The 25,796-nt window shown below is 44.2% G+C and overlaps 1 long non-coding RNA gene and 1 other non-coding gene across 2 annotated transcripts in view; one reads left to right on the plus strand and one right to left on the minus strand.

The window, feature by feature from the left end:
* Positions 1–649: 649 nt before the first annotated feature.
* LOC117199430 (uncharacterized) overlaps positions 650–25,796 on the minus strand; it is a 30,017-nt gene continuing 4,870 nt past the window's right edge. The window contains exon 2 of the long non-coding RNA XR_004480657.2: positions 650–785. This is a non-coding gene — a long non-coding RNA (uncharacterized LOC117199430). The remainder of the gene's footprint in view (positions 786–25,796) is intronic.
* LOC117199501 (U6 spliceosomal RNA) lies at positions 23,861–23,967 on the plus strand. The gene has a single exon (XR_004480751.1). It is a non-coding gene; the product is annotated as a U6 spliceosomal RNA (small nuclear RNA).

The following is a 25,796-nucleotide window of genomic DNA, read 5'->3' on the forward strand; positions in this document are numbered from 1 at the left end:
TTTAAAATTTTATTATAACAAATACCAAAAAATACCCAAAAGAATAAGGAAGAAAATAAAAATATCTGAACTCCCACCCTCCCTGAGATAACTACCATTCTGGTGACAATCTTCTTATTCTTTTAAAAACCAGCATTTTTGGACTTCCCTGGTGATGCAGTGGTTAAGAATCCACCTGCCAATGCAGGGGAAACAGGTTCGAGCCCTGGTCTGGGAAGATCCCACATGCTGCGGAGCAACTAAGCCCGTGCACCACAACTACCAAAGCCCGCATGCTCTAGGGCCTATGTGCTGCGACTACTGAGCCCGTGTGCCACAACTACCGAAGCCTGCGTGTCTAGAGCTCATGCTCCGCAACAAGAGAAGCCACCACAGTGAGAGGCCCGAGCACCACAACGAAGAGTAGCCTCCACTCACCACAACTAGCGAATGCCCATGCACAGCAACAAAGACCCAATGCAGCCAAAAATAAATTTTAAAAAATAATAATAAAAATAAATTTTTAAAAACTGGCATTTTTAAAAGTAAATGATTTAAAAATGGATTTAGATATTCAGAAAGTTTACAAGGGTAGTTCAGAGAGTCCCCATACACTGCCCTGTCTTAGTCAGTTTGGGCTGCGATAACAAAAATACCGTAGACTGGTGGCTTGAACAATAAACATTTATTTCTCACAGTTCTAGAAGCTGGAAAGTCCAAGATCAAGGTGCTGGCAGATCCAGTGTCTCGGCGAGGGCCCTCTTCCTGGTTGCAGACAATTAGTTGTCTTCCCCTTGTATCCACACCTGGAGGAGAGCAGGGACCATAAACAAGCTGTGTCTTCTTATAAGGCACTAATCCCATTCAGGAAGGCTCAACCCTCATGACCTAATGCCCCCCAAAGGCCCCACCTTCTAATATCATCCCATTTGAGGAGGACACAAATATTCCGTCCATACACACCCACAAGCAATTTCTCCTGTTACTGTTAGCATCTTAAATATGTACGGCACATTTGTTACAACTAATGAACGGACACATATACCTAAAGCCTATACTGTACTCAGATTTCCTTAGTCTCTCCTAATGTCCTTTTTCATTCCAGGATCCCATCCAGGATTTACTTGCCATGTTTCCGTAGGCTCCTCTTGGCTATGATAGTTTCTCAGACTTCCCTTGTTTTTAACGACCTTGAGAGTTCTGAGAACTGGTCACGTATATTATACAATGACCATCAATTGGGATTTGCCTCTAGTTTTTCTCGTGATTAAACTGAGGTTATGGGATGGGGGTTGGGCTCCTCTAGAAGTGGCAGCAGCTAGTAGGTGGGGAAAAAGCAAGAACTGGGCCTTCCCTTAAGGGAAGGAGCTTGTCTGGTTCCTACAGACCCTCCTGGTACTGGCTGATTTCCCAGACCAGCAGAGAAGAGGAAAAGGATGCAGCCAGACTGGGGGTCCCCCAGGGCAATGTCCACCCCCAGGCTTCCTTCCTAAGTGACTCAAGTTCATGGCCTTAAGTTGATTATTAATAACAATGACTGGCATGTGTGCAGCCCTTCAGAGCTTACAAAGGATTCTTATTAATAACAAAATGAATCACTAGAAAAGCTGCCCCAGTGCCGGGCATTGAGGTAAAGCACAATTTTTTGTAACCCTGGAGGAGGCTGATATCATGCCCATTTCACAGATGAGAAACAGGCTTACTGAGGCTAAGTGACTTGTCCAGTCATTAGGCTGAGAAGTGAGAAAATGGAGATTCAAACCCAGAGCGGACCTGACTCAGTTCCAGCCTTCCTCTATCACACTGCTGACCACCCACATTAACCTACAACCACTGTTCTCATTTATACAAATGAAGAAACCGAGTCTGACAGAGGAGAGGTGCCCGGCCCACAGTGGCCCAGCCCAGCATTACTGATGGACCTGGACGGAGCCCAGGTGTCCTGATCTACCCAGGGTCAGGGGTATGGCCTGAGGGGCACTTTGCACGCAGCCCAGCCAGGTGGCATTCATAGGGAAGGCATGTGTGGGCGGAGCCTTGCTGGGGCCCTGCTGGGCTGGTGGTCCTCACTTGGTGGAACACTCACTTCCCACTCTCAGGTCCTGTCCCTCTGCTCCCTGCAAGGCTGCCCAGGTGTGGCCGGTGTTCCCAGCCACTCCTGAGCAGGAAAGGGACCAGAAAGGACCTCCATGATCACTCCTCCCTGGACCCCAGACAGCCTAGGAGCTTCAGTCCACAGCTGCTTCCTCAGCACAGCCAAACCTGGCACAGAGGAACACTCACACAATACTGAGGCCTGAATAAGTCCAGTGCCCACGGGCTGGAATGCCATCCTCACTGGCCCTGGTGTGTCACCGATGATCTTGCTTTCTTCCCAGAGATGGAACACTCACTTCCCACTCTCAGGGCACCTGCCTCTGTTTTTGGACGGTCCTATCTCTTAATTTACAGGTTTCCCTTTAACTGAACCAAAACATCCTCCCTTGGCTTTAGTTCAACCCTCTGCGGACACACACAACAAGAAAGCCTTTTTCTCTTCTTTTAACGCTCAGCTGGGTGCCCCAACTTCCCCCCCAGCAGCCCCAGCTTCACCTCCAGCCCCGCCTTCCCCAGGGCCCCGCCTTCCCCGTCCTCCCTCCCTAATGCACTCCCACCTCCCTCCTTTCCCTCCTGTTCCCCGTTCCAGGTTGAATTGCATCCCCCCACAATTGATATGGTGACTTCCTAACTGCCAGTACCTCAGAGTGTGATCTTATTTGGGAATAGGGTCATCACCAGATATAATTACTTAAGATGAAATCATTAGGGTGGGTTCTAATCCAATATGGCTGGTGCCGTTATAAAAAGAGGAAATTTGGACACAGAGGCGAACACACATAGAGGGAAGGTGATGTGAAGATTCACAAGGAGAGGACGCCAATCTGTGAGCCAAGGAGAGAGGCCTGGAGCAGGTGCTTCCTCGCAGCCCTTAGAAGGAACCAACCCTGCTGACGCCTTGGTCTCAGACTTCCAGTCTCCAGAACTGGAATACATTTCTGTTGTTTAGGTACCCAGTCTGTGGTCCTTCGTTTTGGCAGCCCCAGAAAACAAGCACACCCCCTGTCATTCATCCATTCAAAAATACTGAGCCCCTGACAGCTGCTAGGGATAAAGCAGTGAAGATTAACAGAAGGGACAGAGGACAGGTAACAGGAAGGGGCTGCCTTCAAGAGGCTTACACTTCATGGGGCTTCCACAGGCCGGTAATAAATACCTTCAGATGAAATCATTCCACACTGATAAGAGCTCTGAAGGAAACAAAACGCGGGCTGTTCTGGCTCTTCGTCAACTCTCTCCCCATCGGCCTTTTCGTCTCTTCTGAGCAAAGAGCTCAGGCCTCTCTCGACCTATGAAGGCCTTTGCCCAACGCTGCCGTGCTCCCCCAGCCTGCCCAGCCATTCTCCAGCCCACCTCTGGAGAAACCCTTGAGAGCGTACTCCCCACTCCTGGCACCTCCAGCTCTCCTGCGCTCCCGAATCTCCAAGACTGCAGCGTCCTCCCACAGCCCACAGACTGCTCTTCAGCTGTCCCCACGTCCTTGCCACCGCGCACCTTCCCGCAGCCTCTGCTGCCTTCCTGGACTCACGTCCTCTCTCTCGGCTGCCAGGAGCCTGCCCCGTCCCCCTGCTCTTCTCCTTTGCTGCCTCCTCTCCCTGCTCCCACTTCTTTTCTTTAACTTTTCCATTTGGAAGACTTTCAAGCCTACAGAAAAGTTGCAAGAACAGTACAGTGAATACCCTTATATCTTTCATCTATTGGTTTTCACCAATTGTTAACATTTTGCCACTTTGCTTTATCTCTACGTGTGTACACTTACTATTATTATTTGCTGAACCATTGGAGAGAAAGTTAGAGCCATCATGACTCATCACCCTGAAGTACTTCAGCTGTATCTCCTAAGAGCAGGACGATCTCTTATGTAGTTACAATTTAAATATTAACTAAGGGAATTTTATATTGACACTTTATTATCAAATGTACAGTCGAATTTAAATTTCATCGATTGCTTTAATTCATGTCCTTTGAAGCATTTTTTTTTTTCCTGAACCAACAGCCAACCTAGAATCTCACATTGCACTGAGTTGTCACGTCCTTCTCTCCTTCAGAGAGCTACCAACTCCGAGGGCTGCCCGCTCTCAGCGAGAACTCTCCGACTTCAGTCATCACCTCTGTGTGGATGCCTCTGGGTTTGCATCTGCTCCATGATTTCCCGCCCTGCTTTGCCCCCCTTTTCTATCTCGTGGTTGTTCACTGCTCCCTGCACTGCCAGCTCCCTGGGGCAGGGATCCAAGTTCATCGCGTTTTCCCTGGTGCCAGGCCCAAAGCTTGAGGAGCACATCAGGGAAGAATGGGAGAAACACCCACCCAGAGTCAGCCAGACCTGGATTTAAACTGGTGCCCCACCAGCCTCTGCTGTCGTGCCCTTCGTCAGGTTATTTAACAGTTGCTCTGAGCAGATAATACAGCCTACCCTGCAGGGCTACTATGAGTACTTACTTAGGTACTGGCTCATAGTAGCTTGGAAGGAAGGCAGGAAGAAAAAACAGGGAGGGAGGATGGGAGGGGGTGGGGAAGACGAAGGATGTCCAGTAGAGCTCAAAACCTGGAAAAGCAATGGAGTGCCAACCTAGACTCCCGGACTCACCCCACCCCCCACCCCCAGGGCTCTAAGCAGCCTGACCCTCCCAAGCTTGCTGGACAGAGAGCCTCACATGAAGGAAAGCACATTTAGTGACAGAAGAAATCAAGCTGGGGGCTTCCCTGGTGGCGCAGTGGTTGAGAGGCTGCCTGCCAATGCAGGCGACGCGGGTTCGTGCCCCGGTCCGGGAGGATCTCACGTACCGCGGAGCGGCTACACCCGTGGGCCATGGCCGCTGGGCCTGCGCGTCCGGAGCCTGTGCTCCGCAACGGGAGAGGCCACAGCAGTGAGAGGCCCGCGTACCGCAAAAAAAAAAAAAATCAAGCTGGTCTGGAGCTGGCTCCCAAGATGAAGTGAGATTCAAGCACCTTTGAATTCTTGACCGAACACTTGACGAACGTGATAACCTGGCCATAAATCAGCACAGCTAGGGAACACTGCCTACCTGCACGCGGAAGAAACTAGCGACCTGGGATCCCAGGGCCCAGGACCCTCCAAAACCTCCAAACCCTCCAAACCCGGGCTGCAGGCTCAGGGGCCAAGGCTTCCGGCGGTAGGAAGGACCAGCTGTCCCAGGAACGCGTTTGTTAATATCAGATTCCTGGGCAACAGCTGGACTGAATTTAGCTGCGGAACATTGACAAAGAGGCCTGGCCGCCAGCCAGCACCCCGCAGGAGACCTGAGCCTGCCATTCCCTTTTCCACGGAGATAGAGTTGCTGAGGACTTGCCCTGGCCCACCCAGCCCCCTTGTGCCTTCCAAGCAGCCCAGGGAAGGAGAGGGAGCTACCAGCAGTTGCTGGGAGCCCAACCTTGGTCTCCTGCAGACTGGTCTCCTTGCCTGCCTCCCAGGTTTTCCCAAACACTGAAGTGATTGCCACAGCTCTCTGCATGGATTTGGGGGCTTCCGGGGGTAACACCTCCACCCAGTGCAAAGGGACACACATATACTCATGCTCCCCAAACACACACACACACAGACAGGTGCACGTATGCACACCATGTTGCTCTCTGGCATTGGACCTCCATCATGCCCTGCACCTGGAAGTCCCATTTTCTCAGAACAGGCAGATCATCTAGCCCAACCTTCGTTGTCCAGAGAGGGGAAGGAACTTGGCAAAGGTCAACCAGCAAAGCAGGTCCCCATGCCAGTGTACTCCACTGTAAATAAATAATATTTATTAACGATAATAGTAACATTATGTTTACTGGGTGCCTAAATCAACCAAGTCTCCTGATGGGTATTTGAAATATAGTCATTCTTTTAAATTAATCCTCAAAATAACTGGAGGCTTGGTGAGGTTAAATATTTCTCCCAAAGCCGCATGCTTTTAAAAAGTGACAAAGCTGGGAATCAAATTCAGGGCTGCCTGACATCAAATGATAGGATTCCCTCCCCTGCAGGTCTGATGTCTGGAATTCCACCAGTTAGCCTTCCCAGGCCCTGTGAATAAATGTAAATGGCCCTGGAAAGGTCCTGCCTTAAGCCATCTCCTGCCAGGAGGGGGCGCAGGAGGGAAGGACACCAGAATAGGGTGTGGCACCTCCCACAAGGAGGTGAAAGGGTGTAAGAGACACTTTCTAGCCTTCCCAGCTTGTCGGCCTCAGAGATGTAAGGTGGAGGTGGAGCCTCCTCAGAATGCCTTCCTGGGAAGAGATCTCTTCTGTGGGAGGAGAGTTTTCCAGCTGTGCTGCTCTGGGGCGGTGGGGAAGGGAAGTGGGGCTCTAGGCACTGTGAGTGGAGTACATAGATGAAATCTTCCTGAGGCAGTTTGGGCATTTAGATCAAAAGTAAGTGTGCTTACTTTTGACCCAGTCTTACAGTCCCGACCTCCTTGCTAAGCTTAGAGCACTGGGTACACTGAATGCTCAATAAATAAGTCAAAAAGGTATGTAGAGATTGCTCCCAAAAATGTATCTGTCTAGGGGTTATGAGTGACTTTCCTGTTCCCAGTATTTGTCCTCATCTTTTCTTCTTGTGTTTTTTTGTTCTTTAAGTAAACATATATAAAGCCAGTGTTCTAGTCTCTCTGACATTCATCCCCCCTTTTTTCGATAGCTACAACCCTGGTTTCCCTTCCACTCAATCAGTCCATGTATTCCAGGCAGGGTGGGCACATGACCTAGGCATGGCCAATCAGAATCCTCTCACTTGGCCACAGTGATTGGTACATGGATGAGCACATGACTCAAACCAGGCCAATGGGATTCAGTTCTGAGACTTTCATTGGAACTATTGGGAAAGAGACACTCCTTTTCACGGTTGTTACGCCGCTAGCAGGAGGTGAGCCTGGTGCTGTCGGCAGCCATCCTGCTGCTCGTTCTGGTGGGGGGGGTGCCCTCCTCCTCATTATGAGGGATGGTGTATGAAGTGGGAGCTGAATTCTTCCTGACTCAACCGTAGCATTGGAAGATCTACCATCATTGTTCCTTTGGCTCATATAGGCCTTCTAGACTCAAAATGGCAATGCCCTTGGCAAACATTATATGGGTTGGTAACTAAAATAGACCAGAATCCTCCCATTTGGGCCTGCTTGCTGTGGGGCATGATGAAAATAACACCAAGGCAGTCAGTGAGGTCAGCAAGATCAAGGACCGATGGACAGCATCCAATTTCTTCTGTCCATCCCCTGTAACTCCTTGAGCATACGAAAAAAATTCCCCTGGGTGGGAGGGGGTGGGAAGGTCACATGAGGCTCAGAACGCTTAAAGAAAGTAGAGAGAAAATGTGAGATTGTGGTATAAAAAGTGGGTTGAATGAGAAAAAAACCTTGCTGGGCCTGAAGAACTAAAAATACACCGACTGACTTCAAGAGAGTCTTCATCCATGTTAGGAGCCAGAGGTTTTGCTCCTTACTGTGAGTGGGAAGTAGTTGTGCTTCTGCGTTGGGCAACCACCAGAAGTAAACAGGAGAAGCTAAATGCACTTCTGAATCCATTTGCTTTAGGTTCTACTTATGGATGTGGCAAAAGTCACAGGGAGACAGAAACGGGGGTGGGGTTGGGGGGAAACACACCAGTTTCCATCCCCCTCCATGGTCACTCTCAGCCATCAAGCCGTCAACTAGGGGCTTCCCTGGTGGCGCAGTGGTTAAGAATCCGCCTGCCAATGCAGGGGACACGGGTTCGATCCCTGGTCTGGGAAGATCCCACATGCCGCGGAGCAACTAAGCCCCTGCGCCACGACTACTGAGCCTGCGCTCTAGACCCCAAGAGCCACAACTACTGAAGCCCGCGCACCTAGAGCCCGTGCTCCGCAACAAGAGAAGCCACCGCAATGAGAAGCCCGCGCACCACGACAAAGAGTAGCCCCCGCTCCCCGCTACTAGAGAAAGCCCAGTGAAGACCCAACACAGCCAAATATAAATAAAGAAAAAAACAAATTAATCTAAAAAAATGTAAAATAAAAAACAAAAAAAACAGTCAACCCGCTGCTGAAACCACAGGGCATCTAATGAAAGTGTGTCTGTTTTTTGGGTTTTTTTTTTTTTCCTTCTGAATTGGAGTTGCAGCTTGTAAGAAGTTGGGACTGTGGATTCATTAAAAATCAATCTGTTAAAAGCCTTGCATTATAGGCCTTTCATAGTCCTTTCCAGAGGGAAAGTGCCTTCTTCAGGAAAATAGGTTGCCCAGGAGCCTACATTTCTGCTCTAATATCTGCAAAGTTCTGTCTTTAATGACCACGTACATCAGTCCCACTGGTTTGGAGCTGAGATCTGAATTTATGAGACAGGTCTTTGCTGTTCAACATGCTCTTTTTTTATTCTTGTGCAAAGCTCTTAAAGGGAGGTAGAGTTTATTTTTGAGTTAGGATACTCCTCACTTTTTCTCCATTATGAAAAACATTCTGCTAGTCATGGGCCTGAATAATTATAAATGTGTGACTTTAGTTAAGAATGTGCTTTTTATTTTTCTTAGAAGCTTTCTTACTTCAAAGCTAGTTCTCACTGTCTGACACCAAGTTGGCAGAGATCAGCAGGAAAGGAAGGCCATTTAAATTGGCAACCTGCCTGGAAATGAGAGAGAGAAAAAGTTCTTCCTTACTAGAGTCGCTAGCTTAGCCAAGGCTACAAAGAAAGAAATAGTCTTATGCCACTGTTTTTCCTTTTCTCTTACCAAAGTAACACGAACATATTAAAAAAAAATCAAGTGATACAGAAGGGCTAATAATGAAAAGCAATTGTTTCTTTGTTTTGCTCCTAAGAAGGAATCACTTTCAAGTCTGTCTTTCAGTGGATCCTTCCATATCTCCAATACTTCACTTACATAGCTGTCTCTGTTCTTGTTTTTGTTTTGTTTTTTATTGACGTATAATTCACATGGAACAAAATTCATCGTTTTAAATAGTGCAGTGCAGTGATTTTTTTTTTTTTTTGGTATATGTGCAACGTTGTGTGGCCATCACCACTATCTGATTCTAGAACATTTTTATCCCCCCACCCCCCCAAAAAAACCACCCATATTCATTAGCAGTCATTCCCCCTTGCTCTTCCCCCCAACTCCTGACAATTACTTATCTATCTTACGTTTCTCCGGATTTGACTCATCTGGACATTTCGTATACAGAGAATCATACAATATGTGACCTTTTGTTGTCTGACTTCTTTCACTTAGCAAAATGTTTTCAAGGTTCATCCACATTGTAATATGTATAAGTATTTCATTCTTTTTTATGGCTGAATAATATTCCATTGTATGGACATACCATTCTTTGTTTATCAGTTAATCAGTCGATGATGAACATTTGGTTTGTTTCCTCTTTGGGGCTATTAGGAATAATGTTGCTATGAACATTCAAGTACAAGGGTTTGTATGGACATATGTTTTCAATTCTTTTGGGTATATATAACTACTTTTGATTTATCCCTTTAGACTTCCTGTTATGAGAGATGAGTATTAAGCTTGTTTATACCACTCTCTCTCCTCCCCTGCCCCATCTCACCAGTATAGTATTATACATTTTTACTTTCTCTCTTCATTACATTTGTAACTCTAGCAGTTGTGATTGCTCTTCCCTCAAATAATAGAAACCTGACTACAGTGGCTTAAACACATAGGGAGATATTTTTCTCACTTAATCAATCCAGTTTATTGCTAGTTCAGCTGCCAAAAACCACCCGCAAGGGCCCAGGTTCTCTTTTGCTTTCCTCTCTGCTGTCCTTAATAGACTAGTCGTCTCCTTTTGAATACAAGATGGCTGCTGCAACTCCAGACCTCACATCTGCATACAAAGAAGGAATAAGACAATGGGCAAGAAACAGAAGCTGTGTTGGTTGCCCTTTATCTAGAAAGCATAAGATTTCTTAGACCTCCTCTCACCAGCAAACTGCTACTTAAATCTCATTGGCCAGAACTATGCCACAAGGTCACATCTAGCTGCCAGGGAGCTGGAGAAACCTGTAAGAAATAGGATTGACATCACTGGCTTAGATCAGTGGTTCTTAAACCTGGTTGCATATTAGAATCTTCTAGGGATATTTTAAGATGTAGTGATGTGTATGTGATCTTACCCTAGTCCAGTGTTTCTCCACCAGCTGTGATTTTGTCCCCCACAGGACTTTTGGCAATGTCTGGAGATATTTCTTATTGTCACGAATAGGGGTGGGGTGTTCCTGGCATTTTGTGGGTAAAGGCTAGGATACTGCCAAATATCCTACAATGCATAGGACAGCCCCACACAGCAAAGACTTATCCAGTCCAAAATGTCAATAGTGTCAAGACTGAGAAACGGTGCCCGTTCTGTTACTAAGAGGCAGAGAGGAGTGGATATTGGTTAGGTATTATGTCTGCCCCAGTAACTTTTAGTCATATACTGACATCTTTACTTCTAATTCCATTAATTATGCAGTGTCTTTTGGCTCCTTCTTTTTGGTTTGTTCCTTTCTTTTAATATTTATTTATTTATTTTGGCTGCGCTGGGTCTTAGCTACGGCACGTGGGATCATTTTTAGTTGCGGCATGCGGACTTCTTAGCTGTGGCATGCATGAGGGATCTACCTGATCAGGAATCAAACCTGGGTCCCCTGCCCTGGGAACGAGGAGCTTTACCCGCTGCACCACCAGGGAAGTCCTTTTCGGCTCCTACTTTTTTTTGTTGTTGTTTTCTTTGCGGTACACGGGCCTCTCACTGTTGTGGCCTCTCCCGTTGCGGAGCACAGGCTCCGGACGCGCAGGCTCAGCGGCCATGGCTCACAGGCCCAGCCGCTCCGCGGCATGTGGTATCCTCCCAGACCGGGGCACGAACCCGCGTCCACTGCATCGGCAGGCGGACTCTCAACCACTGCGCCACCAGGGAAGCCCCTTGGCTCCTTCTTTGTGAGATGAAGTTAGCCCCCTCACTTTGAATTCTTCTCCCTTCTGCCTTTCACCTTATACAATTTGAACTTCTACACTGACAAAATTAACAGTATTTATTTTCTTTCTTATAGTCAAAGTTATATCTGTATGTTGTCTAACTATAGATTCTAAACGTTGAAATTTAATAAACAGGATATATATTTTGACAATATGAAAGTTTAATGCAGAGCCAAGAAATGTTTTATAATAACTTTTTTCCTCTATCAGATTTTTGTTTTCCTGGAATATGTAGTTTCACTTTTTCCCCTTGCACTATTTAACTTAGGCCATTTTAAAGGGTTGTTCATATAACCCCATTTCTATCTGGTATAAAAAATGAGCAAGGAAGAGATAAGCCCTAAAACTGACCAAATTCCTTGAGAACTGAAAGCTTTCACAATCACCCTCAACTTCCAATTCGATAAAAAAATGAGAAATCTATTTAATGTGAAATTGGGGATACAGAATTGAATGCTAATATTATAATCCTATGTACCTTACATTTAATAAGTATTTGGTGAATGTTGTTAAATATTTGCTTCTGTTTGGAGTAGTGTTACTGGATGCTTCTAATTGAAATAGAAGAAAAATCTCTCAGTGATGCATTTGTCAGGTACAATAACACATGATTTTTTATATTGTGCAAGGGTGACCTAAGGATATAGCAATGGATTAGCTAGCAATGTAACAACTGTAAACATTTTTATCTGCAATGGATATTTGTCATTATTGACTGCTGTACAGCTGAAGAACTTTCAAGTGAAATTATGTTCAGACTTCTGTGACCAGGAAGCAAGTTGCTTACTGTTGTGAGTGTCTGCAACAGGCACGTGCTGTGACCTCCAGGCTGCTGACCATCTACCCTGATTGCAATTCCACATGGGATTTCCTTCTAGATTTCAGTGGTAATTGAAATAACTTTATGATATGCTTCCAAGAGCCCTACACAGGAGTATAGATGAATACTTGGATTCCTGGAAGCTGTGTAATTCAACCTACCCTATAGGTAGTACAATATCATATTTCCACAGATTATTTTTGTATGTAGTACAGTTGTATTTTTTGTTACTATTGGTTGGCTAATTTTTATTAAGATAAAATTTACATACAGTGAAACACACAAATGTTAAGTACCATTCAAGGGGTTTTGACAAATGCATACATTGGTGTAATCAACATCTTAATTGGTTAATTTTCCCTTTGGGGAATTTAGGGTAAATATTACTTTGAGATAATGCCAAAGAGCTCTGAAAAAGATTTTTTTTTCCTTTTGCTTTCTAGGAAAGTTTTTTTTAATTGTGGTAAAATATACAGAATATAAATATTAGTGACACTTATTACATTCATAATGTTGTGCAATCATCACCACTATATATTTCTAGATCATTTGCATCACCAAAAAGAAAAACTGATACACGTTAAGCAGTTACTTCTTATTTCCCCCTCCCCCAGGCCCTTGGCAACCACTAATCTACTTTCTGTCTCTGTGGATTTCCCTCTTCTGTATGTTTCATATAAATTGAATCACACAGTATATAGTCTTTTTTATCTGGCATCTTTTTAAACAATTAACATAAGGGGAATTCTCTGGCAGTCCAGTGGTTAGAACTCCACGTTTTAACTGCCAAGGGCCTGGGGTGCAATCCCTGGTCAAGGAACTAGCATCCCACAAGCCTCGTAGCATGGGCAAATACTATTACTACTACTACTAATAATAATAATAAAATGAAATTTGCGTTTTGGTTTCTAAGGTCATCCATTTTGTAACATGTATCAGCATTTCATTTCTTTTTATGCCCGAATAATATTCCATTGTGTATATATACACCACAATTTGTTTACCCATCCATCTGTTGATGGACATCTGGGCTGTTAACACACTTTGGCTATTATGAATAGGGCTGCTATGAGCATTTGTGTACAAAGTTTGTTTGAACACTTGTTTTCAATTCTGAAAAAAATATTTTACTTGTCCCCCAAATAGCCCAGATCAGATAAATACGAGTTGCACTGGGACGATGCTACTTTGTTCTCTCACTGCCTGTTACTTCCACTCAAATGAAAGACAATAAAACAAAGGGCTTCCCTGGTGGCGCAGTGGTTGAGAGTCCGCCTGCCAGCGCAGGGGACACGGGTTCGAGCCCTGGTCAGGGAAGATCCCACGTGCCGCGGAGCAACTAAGCCTGTGCGCCACAACTACTGAGACTGTGCTCTAAAGCCTGCGAGCCACAACTACTGAAGCCCACGAACCTAGAGCCCGTGCTCCGCAACAAAAGAAGCCACCGTGATGACAAGCCTGCACACCACAAAGAAGAGTAGCCCCTGCTCGTTGCAATTAGAGAAAGCCCGCGCACAGCAACGAAGCCCCAACGCAGCCAAAAAGAAAATTAAATAAATAAATTTTAAAAACACAAATGTTAAAATGAAAAGAAAGCAAAAAGAGCAAGTCAGTGGTGAAACCACCAAGGAAGAAAAGTTAAAGAGTGGTCATGCTGTTTGGTGTGATTTTGGACAACACCCTTGGCCAGTGCACAGGAATATGAAAGTGACAGAAATGGAGAACAGAAAGGAGGCATTGGTGTGTTTTTAGTTATCAAAATCACAAGCTTTTCTAACATTTTGTGTGAAAGGTTTTGATTCCCACGCCTGTGTCCAAAGGGGATTGTTGTTTGAACCACATGACTTCTTAGGAAAAACGGTAAAAGTGATCATTACTCAGCAAGCGGTCCTGAAAGTGGTTAAGCTTGCACTGCAGTGTGCAGACATTAGGAAAGAGGCGTGGAATGGGAGTGAAAATTTGACCAACCCAGTAATAGTGTTACCCAACGTGTGTGTACCCTGCAAGTTGAGAAGCCCACAAAGTTCCCACTGCCCTCTAGCCTTCCAACCCTTCCCCCACCCTTGGCACCCAAGCAATTCTAGAGCTCTGAGATCAGGGAAATCCCGAGCACAATGCCCCCATCTGGCCAGTACAAACAGTGGTGGGAGCTGGGCACTAGCTGAAGACCAGCAGCAGATCAGCCCAGCGTGCCCCAGGGCGAAAGGCCCCAGGAACATGGTGCAGACTCGGCCAGGCGTTTTCTTCCCTTCCTGTAGGCCCAGCTCACCAGAAACGGTCTGCTTTCACCTGTGACTGCCTCGGGATAAACCAATTCCTCTATGATCTGCTACTGACTGTGATCTTGGTCGAGTTAGTTAATACATCTCAGCTTACGTTTCCTCTGTAAAATGGTGTTCATCAAAGGGCCTACCATTTAGGATTCAGAGAATTGAGTTAGTCCATATAAAGCACTTAGTAGAGTTTCAGGAAGATCAGCAGTGAAAAAAAATAATAGCAAGTATTATTCTGCTGACAGAACGAGGAGAGCACAGCAGCACTACAGATGTGATATACACTGCCCAGGCACCTGAGCCTCCCCTAAGGGCCTGCGCATGGGGGCAGGGTGGTGAGAAGGAAAAGTGTATCCATATCCCCAGACACCATGGACCAAGAGAAGCCATCTCTGCACCTTGGCTGCTAGCTATACACCCACACTCTGTCCTGAAAACCACTGTGGTTCAGCCTGGGTAAAAGTGTTCCAGCTGATTAAGGGCCTTGTGATTGTACTAATTCTGCAGGTACGTTTAAATATTTGAAACTTTCTCTTGTACACTCATTCATTCATTCAATAACCATTTACTGATCACTTCCTGTGTGCCAGCAATTGTTCTAGAACCTGGAGATACAGCAACAAATAAGACAGAAAAGGATTTATGCTCTCGTGGAGCTCTCGTTCCGAAGGGCTTTGCCACATAATGCCTGAGTCCTTAACTTCTTGTCACTGAAATTTTCTATGCTTCAGTTTCCTAATCTATAAAATGGAGATAATAATTGCTACTTCATAAAGTTGTCATGAGGCTTTTTTCTTTTTGGTTTGATTGTTTGTTTTTTTTGAGGTATACTTGACATATAATATTATGGACACTTAGATGGTTCCCATATCTTGGTTATTGTAAATAATGCTGCAGTGAACACAGGGGTACAGATATGTCTTGAGTTAGTGTTTTGTTTTCTTTGTATAAATACCCAGAAGTGGAATTCCTGGATCACATGGTAGTTCTATTTTTGAGTTTTTGAGGACCCTCCATACTGTTGTCCATAGTGGCTGCACCAATTTACAATCTCACCAACAGTGCACGTGTTCCCTTTTCTCCACGTCCTCGCCAACACTTGTCATCCCTTGTCTTTTTGATAATAGCCATTCTAACAGGTGGTATCTTATTGTGGGTTTTTTTGTTTTTTGTGGTACGCGGGCCTCTCACTGCTGTGGCCTCTCCCGTTGCGGAGCACAGGCTCCAGACGCACAGGCTCAGCAGCCATGGCTCACGGGCCCAGCCGCTCCGCGGCATGTGGGATCTTCCCGGACCAGGGCACGAACCAGCGTCCCCTGCATCAGCAGGCGGACTCTCAACCACTGCGCCACCAGGGAAGCCCTCATTGTGGTTTTGATTTGCACTTCCCTGATGATCAGTGATGCTGAACATCTTTTCATGTAGTTGTTGGCCATTTGTATGCCATCTTTAGAAATATGTTTATTTAGATCCGCTGCCCAGTTTTTAATCAGGTCGTTTGTTTTTCTTAATGAGTTAATATCATAAAACACTTAGAACAGTGCAAAGCACAGAGTGAGCACTGGGTAAGTGCTAGCTATTACTATTTGGGGGAAGACTGAATGAAAAGCAGGTTTGGGAGAAGATCAGCAGTCTCTTTTGGGTGCATGTTAACTCTGAGATGTCCGTTAAACATCCAAGGGAAGATTGTTGATCAGGAGCTCAGTTATAACACAAGTCTAGACGTCAAGGACAGGTCTGAGTTAGAGATGTAAATCTGGAGGTAACTGGCATAAGAGTTGGTAATTAAAGTCATGAAATTGATTGAGATCACCAAAGGAGTGGAGCTGGAATAGACACATCCTGAGGACTGAGCCCCAGGGCACCCAAAGTTTAGGAGTTGAGGATCTGAGGAGGAATAAACAAGGACACCTGAAAAGGGGCAGCCAGAGCAGTAGGAGGAAAATTTGGAGAGTGCAAGTCCTGGAGGCTAAGTGAAGCGAGCTTTGCCAGGAAAAGGGAAGGTCCACTGTGTATGCTCCTGGTGGGTCAGGTGAGATGAGAACTGAGAGGTAGTCATTGAATGTGGCCACAGGAAGGTCACTGGTAACCTTGCAGCAGTTCTGGAATAGTGGAGGCAGATATCATTTTGGAGTATGTTTCAGAGAGGATGGTAGGACGTGAATTGAAGACCATGAATATAGCATCACTTCTGAAGATATTTCTGTAAAGGGGAACAAAGAAATGAGAGGCAGAAGGGAATATAAAGTCAAGAAACTTCTCTTGTTTGTTTGCCTTTATTTTTGTAATATGGGCTTTGTTTCAGCATATTTGCAGTGATATGCAAATATATTTGAAGTATTCCTTTATGAGATTTTTTTTGGCCACACAGCTCAGCTTGTAGGATCTTAGTTCCCCAACCAGGAATCAAACCTGGGCACCATAAGTGAAAGCACCGAGTCCTAACCACTGGACTGCCAGGGAATTCTCTATGAGATTTTAATAAGATAGTTTTATCAATGAAAGGCACAGAACCCTAGGAGAAATTGTCACCGTTCTAGTTATACTGTTCCGTGCATTTCTAATACATTGAATAAAGTAGGGAAGTTAACTCAAGGGCTCGATAATATGGGCCTTTTTTGTTTAATAGCTGATGCTACAGAATCATTGGAGAGCCTTGTAACTGATACGTTACATATGTGCAGTTCGATGTGACATATACCATGGTATCGAAAGAGAAGAAGAAAGCTGGTAACCCAGAAGGAAGAGTTAAAAATTGAAAAATTCTGGGCTCCCCTGGTGACGCAGTGGTTGAGAGTCCGCCTGCCGATGCAGGGGACGCGGGTTTGTGCCCTGGTCCGGGAAGATCCCACATGCCGCAGAGCGGCTGGGCTCGTGAGCCATGGCCGCTGGGCCTGCGCGTCCGGAGCCTGTGCTCCGCAATGGGAGAGGCCACAGCAGTGAGAGGCCCGCGAACCGCAAAAAAAAAAAAAAAAAATTGAAAAGTTCTTATAAAAATGATGGGCTTTAGTGAAGCCCATCATTTATATAAGGGCTTTAGTGAAGCTCCTGTACCGTCGATGAAATAAAACTGTGTGGTGTCCATGGAGTCACCCAGTGAGAGCAGGTAACATAACATGGTGTGCACCCCCAGGACCCAGAAATCTAGGCCTCTGGACAAAAAAATGTTGTGGTCATCAAGCCATCAGCCACTGCAGCTGTCTCCCACAGTGTGCCCTGAGGGGAATTCAGGATGGAGAAAAACAGGATGCTGGCCCAAAATAGTACGATGCATATCAAAGGAATAATGAGCCTGGACCCTTGCATCTTCATATACAGAAAAGCACTAAAGTCATTAACTTGAGATGTCTGTTTTTTGTGATTAACAGTAATCTTTTGATGTTCAGCTACATGGTTTTTTGTTTGTTTGTTTTTGTTGTTGTTTTGTTTTTTCAGAAAAACTATGTATCCTAGCTCCTCCCTTATCTGGTTGGAACAGTTTCTCAGGGCTCTCTGAGAGGCTGATTCCCAGACTATAGTCCTCAGTAAGATCTCGAATGAAACATAACTCTCAAATTTTAGGTTGTCCATCTTTTTTAAAGTCCACAGGTTTCTGCTGCCATCTTTTACCAGAAGGAACCAGAGCCCTCCTAATGGGGTGGGGGTGGGGAGTGGAGGGGACTTGGGGTAAGACAGTAGCAAGGCTTGTGACATCTTGTAGTAAGGAAACAAGGATGCTTTCAAAGATTTGAGGGTTCTGTGGAGCTAGGAAAGGAGGCCAGCCTGTGGGGAGGACCCCCACTTGGAAGCATAACCACGGAATGAGGAGTTCAGAAGGAAAATTCATAATCTCAGCCTTTTTGAAGAGGCTGAGTCTGTAAAAACTCTCAAGTCCTGAAAAGGAAATGTTAACATGGTATGTTTTATAAGGTAGTTATAATGCCCATGTGAACTGTCAGCATTGTTTATTAGAGAAAATATTATATATTGATTGAACCAAAGTATGACCAAAAGAAAACTACTCTTTTGAGATTTTGTTCAACAAGGAAGGTGCCAGAGTAACTTATTTCCCCCTGTATCTTAATCAGTTTGGACTGCTGCAATGAAAGCACCATAGACCGGGTGACTTCTAAACAATAGAATTTATTTCTCATAGTTCTGGAGGTTGGGAAGTCTGAGATCCGGGTGCCGGAAGATTGAATGTCTGGTGAGGCCCGCTTCCTAGTTCATAAATGGCTGTTTTCTCTCTGCGTCCTCACATGGTGGAAGGGGCAAGAGAGCTCTCTGAGGTCCCCATTTTAAGGACACTGCTGACAGAAAAAAAATGCACAACCTAAAAGTTAAGAGTTATGTTTTATTCTGCGGACTTTCTGAGGACTTCAAGCCCTACACACAGCATCCCAGATAACTCTGAGCGACTGTTCCAAACAGGCAACAGGGAGTAGCCAAGATATGTAGGAGTTTTGCAGCAAAGACTAGGTAGTAGAAACATCAAAAGATTGCTGTTAAAAAAGATAAAAACAAAGCGAGAGAGAGGCATGGACATATATACACTACCAAACGTAAGGTAGATAGCTAGTGGGAAGCAGCCGCATAGCACAGGGAGATCAGCTCCGTGCTTTGTGACCGCCTGGAGGGGTGGGATAGGGAGGGTGGGAGGGAGGGAGACGCAAGCGGGAAGAGATATGGGAACATATGTATATATATAACTGATTCATTTTGTTGTGAAGCTGAAACTAACATACCATTGTAAAGCAATCATACTCCAATAAAGATGTTTAAAAAAAATAAAATAAAATAAAAAATTAAAAAAAAAAGATAAAAACAGATATCTCAAGTTAAGGAACTTAGTGCTTTTCTATGTATGCGAAGATGCAAGAATCTGGGCTCGTTGAAATCATTCCTTTGATATGGACATCAGCTATCTGGGGCCAGTATCTTGTATTTTCTCATCCTCAGTTTCCTCAGGGCGCACCGTTGGGGGTGGCTGTAATGGCGGGCATTCTGTTTCTTTCCTGAGCTCACCGTTGGCAAGGCTCTAATGTGATGGCTTGATGGCTGTAAAGTCCTTTGTTTACTGATATGACAGGCAATATTTTTCATTCACAACACTAATCCTATTCATGAGGGCTCTGCTGTGATGAGCTAATCACCACCCAAAGGCCTCACTTCCACATACCATCACAGTGGGATTAGGTTTCAACATATGACTTTGGAGGAGACACACACATTCAGTTCATAGTGCCCTGCAAGACTTTTGATCTGTTCAAGTTTGGTTAGGCAGATACTCATAATTTCTGAAGCTTGTCTGCTCCAAGTGGTTTTTGACTGGGAGGTAGTGTTGATCAACCTGTTAAACAAAAGGTGTGTTTGACAGTCTGCAAGAACTGTTTTAAACTCAAGGTACACACAAGCTTGCCACCTGCCAGTATAGAAACTCGGTAACATATCCACCTGCCTTTGTCATGAAGAAAGTAGGTCTTGTTCTTAGTCTAAAGAAATATTTCAACTAGAGACCAAGGACAGAGATGCCTTGTTCCCCTGGTCCACTTGTGTCTTTTATTTGAAACTTTCATTTTAATCACCTACTCCCTGTGCCTGCTTCTGGTCTCAACCTACATTGCGGAAGCCAAGCTCTACTTGTACATCCTTCCTGCTGTCTGATTCCCACAAAAATTGACTTTGCCACCCACTTCATACTTGCTGCAATTAGAGAGAAATTACTCTCACACTTGGACTGACCAATAAGTCACAGGAGGCATTTCTGGAGAATCTAGGAGACTGACACAGATAGAGAAGCATAAGGCAGCTGGGGTCAAGGACCGAAGCTGCCCAAAGCATCTCTCACTCTCAGAACCCCAGCTTCTGCTGCCCTTTTTGACTGGCTGGGGGAATCCAGCTGTGATGTCATAAAAAATAAGTATTGGCCTTTGTCCCTGGTTCCTGCCAACAGCTCCTAACACCCTTGGAAAGTCCAGAGTGATCAATGTCTTTTGTATGCTAATGATATGACTAGTGGCTGGGGGGATGGGGGCTGGTCACCAGAAAGACCAGGCATGATTAGAGCCTTGGAATTTTCAGCCCCACCTCCAGGCCTCCTGGAAGGGGAGAGGGGCTGGAGATTGAGTTAATCACCAATGGTCAATGGTTTAATCAATCATGCCTACATGATGGAACCTCCATACAAACCCTAAATAGCAGGGTTTGGAGAGCTTCCACGTTGATGAACATGTCGGGGTGCTCGGAGGGTGGTGCACACCCCCATACCTTGCCCTATGCATCTCTTCCAACTGGCTGTTTCTGAGTTGAATCCTTTCTGATAAACTTCTAATCATAAGTGTTTTCCTGAGTTCTGTGAGTTGGACTAGCGAATTACCAAACTTGAAGAGGGGGTTGTGGGAACCCTCTAAATTTATAACTAGTTGGTCAAAAGTACCAGTGACAACCTGGGACTTGTAACTGGCATCTGAAGTGGGAGCAGTCTTGTGGGACTGAGCCCTTCACTTGTGGGATCTGATGCTGGTTCCAGGTAGATGGTGTCAGAATTGAACTGAATTGTAGGACCCACAGCTGGAAGAATGGTGTGGACAAGACACCACACATTTGGTGTCAGAAGTGTGGTAAGTAAAAATAGCTCAGAGGCCTGAAGCAAGAAGAGGAAAGGGAGGAGGAGCAAGGGGAGACCTGGGCAGGACACACGGCGTGGACCGGCGTAGTGTTCAAGTTCAACAGGCAATCTTTCTGTTTAAAAATCCCATACTTAAGAGACAAAGATTGACAATTACTATTTTTACTTTCTGTAAACTCAGAGAGGGAAAGCCAAGCCATACCTTCAGGAGGGGATAGCAATTAAGCAAACATGAAGGCTGGATCCAATCATAGAGCAACCAGGCCCAGGACTGGCCCAGGAGTACAAAATAATGGTGACCTTGCCGAACTGGGGGGAGGAGGAAATGAGGTCACGTGTACAAAACTCCTAGCACAATGCCTGGAACACACAGATTTGTCTATAGCCATCACAGGCACAGGGAAGAAACCTAGTTTCATTTTTCCTTTCTGTTGGAAATGAATGAAACTATTCAATTTTCCTTTCATTTTGCTGTCTGAAAACTGGTTCATTTGAATGAAACCCTGGGCCTAGAATCCAGCAAACAGGGAAGGAGCTGCTTCAGGATAATGAGACACAGATGGAGAAATAGAAAATGATAAAATTTCAACCCACTACTTGGAAATGCAAACACATTTCATGTATTCATGGTCACTGATGTCTTTATTGGAGCTGGAATGTCTAACACATCCAAACAACACATGATTAGTCTCCATAATAGGAACGAAACAAGCTCCCATTGAAGTAATCAGCTGATCACATTGCAGAGTGTGTTCAGTGCTTTTCAACACACGTGGCACTGGGTTGGTCCCCTGGTGCCTTGCGCTAATGCGCACATGGGGCGTCATCCGTCCCGGCACCTGCTGAGTTCAGATGCTTCAGCATCCTCGGTCACCATAGCCTGACACCTCTAGCTACTGGGCTCAGCTCCAGGCCCTTGGGGGATCGGACCTAATTCCCGACTAGGAGAGATAATGGTGAGACTGAAGTGCGTTGGCTGCTTGTTTATTTGATTATAAAGAAGAAAAAACTCCACTGTTACAGAACAAAGAGTCCAAAGCAAGCCCCTAGACCTGGACCTGTTCCTGGCTCCGTTATTTCACTTACATATTTATAAAGCTTGGCCAATGTGGAAAATCGCACTATTGCTTAGCAACCCAAATTATAGAGAAAATTAGATCTGAAAGAACCATGACAATAAGCAGGATTCTAAAGGGAGATACAGTAAAGAGAAGGATCCAGAATGACTAAGCTCAAGACTGACTCCCCTCTGAGCCTACACTTGGCCCCTAATAATAATCATAGTTAACATGAATTAAGCATTCTGTGGGTGAGGCACTATGCAAAGTATTACACATTCATTATCTCATTTATTCCTCACAACAACCCCTGGGGTGGGTATAATGATTACCTCCACTTTCTCACAAGAAAACAGAGGCATAGAGAAATAGGTATTGGTCAAGATCACTCAGCCAGAAAGAGTGGGTCCAGAATTGGAACAACAGACCCCCAGTTTTTTGGCATCATGCATACTAACCCAAGAGTGCAGCTCCCTGTGCCTCAAACATCCAAAAATGCAATTTATAGGAAAAGATGTAATTCGGAGGGCTAAATAATCCAGATGGTAAACTCAATTTTTCCCTTCACTGAGACATAGTCATAGATCACTGGAACAAAAATGGTTTTTTCTGCTATTTTTACAAAATGGAGAAAGTATCATTGTTTTTTTTACTGATTATAAAATAAAATACATGCTTATTATAAAATATGCAAATGGTACAGGACTGTAGAAAATGGAACCCCCCCAAATACATGTATATATATAATCCCATTTGTCACAGATGTCAGAGATAATCACTGTTAATCATTTTCTCTCTCTCTCTCTTCCTCTCTCTCTCTCTCTCTCTCTCTCTCTCTATATATATATATATATATATTTTTTTTTTTTTTAAGAAATGCAGCAGACTTAAGAAGCAGCCACAACAAATTAGCTTTCACTGAGAAGAAATAGAAACACTGGTTTAATCAAAACAAAAGTAAAAATCTGTTCGAGGGACAAATCTCCCATACAGAAGAATTTCAAGTTAGGCAAGTAAACACTTTTCCCTAATTCTCCATGAATGTGGACCTTAATGCTCCATGAGTGTGGGCTGTTCTTAGAGACCCACTTCCAATGAATATAGTACAGAAAGGGAAAAACACTAACCTTACAGTGGAGAAATCTGACAGACACTACTTTAACTAAATGATCACAGTTAACACCACCAGTAATAATCACATTGACATCATGTACTGTCTTAATTCAGGCTGTTGTACAAAAACAAAAACAGAAACACAGACTGTGTGGCTTAAACAGACATTTATTTCTCACAGTTCTGGAGGCTGGAAGTCCAAGATCAAGGTGATGGCAGATGCAGTTCCTGGTGAGAGCTCTCTTCCTAGCTTGCAGACGACCACCTTCTCAATTTGTTCTCACATGGTAGAGAGAGGGTGAGGAAACAAGCTCTCTGTTGTTTAATCTTACACAGGCACTAATCTCATCATAAGGGCACCTCCCTCATCTAAACCTAATTCCCTCCCAAAGGCCTCACCTCCAAATACCATCACATTGGCGGTTAGGGCTTCAACACATGAATGTGGTGGTGGGGGGTGTGATACAAGCATTTAGTTCATAACACGTACCTCCTGATATGATGTAATGAGAATGGTACTCTGTGGTCTATTCATGAGAAAACACCAGACAAACCCAAACTGAGAGATCCTTTACAAAATGCCTGACTAGTACTCTTCAAAACTATCAAGGTTGTGAAAAACAAATAATAAAGACTGATAAAATGGTTACAGATGGTGTTACAGACATGACAACTAAACACAATGCAGTACCCTGGATTGGGTATTAGAGCAGAGAAAGGACATCCTGAAAAACCTGAAGAAATCTGAATAAAGTCTGTAGATCACTTAATAGCATTATTTCAATGTTAACTTATTGGTTTTGACAAATGTAAAAAGGTTAGGCAAGATGTAATCAACAGGGGAAACTGGATGAAGGATACATGGGAATTCTATACTATTTTGCAAACTTCTGTAATTAAAAAATTATTTCAAAATAAAAAGTTTACTTAAACATTTTTGTTGTTGTTTGAAGACAGTTAGGACTTAAAGAGCCTGAAAGTGCTCGCTTTGACAGTACATATACTAAAATTGAAATGATACAAAGAAGATTAGCATGGCCCCTGTGCAAGGATGACACGCAAATTCGTGAAGCATTCCATATTTTTGTACATATATACAATGGAATATTACTCAGCCATAAAAAGAAACGAAATTGAGTTATTTGTAGTGAGGTGGATGGACCTAGAATCTGTCATACAAACTGAAATAAGTCAGAAAGAGAAAAACAAATACCATATGCTAACACATAAATATGGAATCTAAAAAAAAAAATGGTTATGAAGAACCTAGAGGCAGAACAGGAATAAAGATGCACATGTAGAGAATGGACCTGAGGACACGGGGATGGGGAAGCGTAAGCTGGGATGAAATGAGAGAGTGGCATAGACTAATATATACTACCAAATGTAAAATAGATAGCTAGTGGGAAGCAGTCGCTTAGCACAGGGAGATCAGCTCTGTGCTTTGTGACCACCTAGAGGGGTGGGATTGGGAGAGTGGGAGGGAGATGCAAGAGGGAGGAGATATGAGGATAGATGTAGAGGTATAGCTGATTCACTTTGTTATACAGCGGAAACTAACCCAACGTTGTAAAGCAATTATACTCCAATAAAGATGTTTTTTTAAAAAAAAGAGAGCCTGAGAAAAGAGCGTGCATTGAAGTGAGCCCGGCATTATGCCCAGCTCCACTTTGAGGCATTAACCATAGGGCTAACTAGTGCCATAGGGCTAAGAGGCTCAGGAGCTTCCCCTTGGCTCTTTACTGATTCACAAGCAGTATTGGGCTCCAATTAGCATCCCAGAAGAGCCACACCCTAGGAATAAAGGTGAAATGGAAATAGCCTGATTCTTCAAAAGACTAAAACTCACTTTCAAACCAACTCAGACTCAGACTGGATTAAGGTAATCTGCATTTATTCAAACTAACTGCTAGAGGCAAAAGTAAATCCTCTCTGAAGGAAACTAACACCATGAGAGCCTCAAATTATCTATACAATATTTTTATACACAATGCCTAGCATTCAGTAAAAATTTAAGTGATATGAGGTCTTCCCTGGTGGCGCAGTGGTTGAGAGTCCGCCTGCCGATGCAGGGGACACGGGTTCGTGCCCCGGTCTGGGAAGATCCCACATGCTATGGAGCGGCTGGGCCCGTGAGCCATGGCTGCTGGGCCTGACCGTCCAGAGCCTGTGCTCCACAATGTGAGAGGCCACAACAGTGAGAGGCCCGCATACGCAAAAAAAAAAAAAAAAAAAAAAAAAAAAAAATTTAAGGGATATGGTAAAAAGGCCAAACGTATATAAAATTGGAATTTCAGAATGAGACAAAAAGATAGAGAGGGAAAGCAGCAGTATTTGAAGAGAAAATGGCTGAGTGATAAAAGATACCATGTCATAGATCCAAGAAGCTCTATGAATGCCATGAAGAATAAACATAAAGAAAAACACATTTAATTACACCATATTAAAACTGCTGAAAATCAAGGACAAAGGAAACTCTTAAAAGCAGCCAGAGGATAAAAGACACATTACTTTCAAAAGAACAACAAGACTGGCAATTTTTCAGCAGAAATTATGGTAGCCTAGAGGACAACCCAATTGAATCTTTATGGAGCACAAACGAAATCACTGCCACCCTAGAATTCTATTCTCAATGAAAATATCTTTCCAAAATGAAGGTAAAATGAAAATATTTTCAGTCGAACAAAAACTTAGAGCATGCATTTCTAGCATATGGGAATAAAAGAAACACTAAAGGAGTTTTTTTAAACAGAAGGAAAATTATTAAAGATGGAGGTGCAGTAATGCAAGAAGGAATGATGAACAGTAGATGAAGAGTAGATGAATGATGAACAGTAGAAGGGTAAGTGTAGCATTAACTCTAAATGAAAACAGATCAAATAAGATAATAATTATGTCTCTTGGTGTTTAAAGTA

The sequence above is a fragment of the Orcinus orca genome, chromosome 20, assembly GCF_937001465.1.
Source record: "Orcinus orca chromosome 20, mOrcOrc1.1, whole genome shotgun sequence".
In the NCBI taxonomy this organism is placed as follows: domain Eukaryota; kingdom Metazoa; phylum Chordata; class Mammalia; order Artiodactyla; family Delphinidae; genus Orcinus; species Orcinus orca.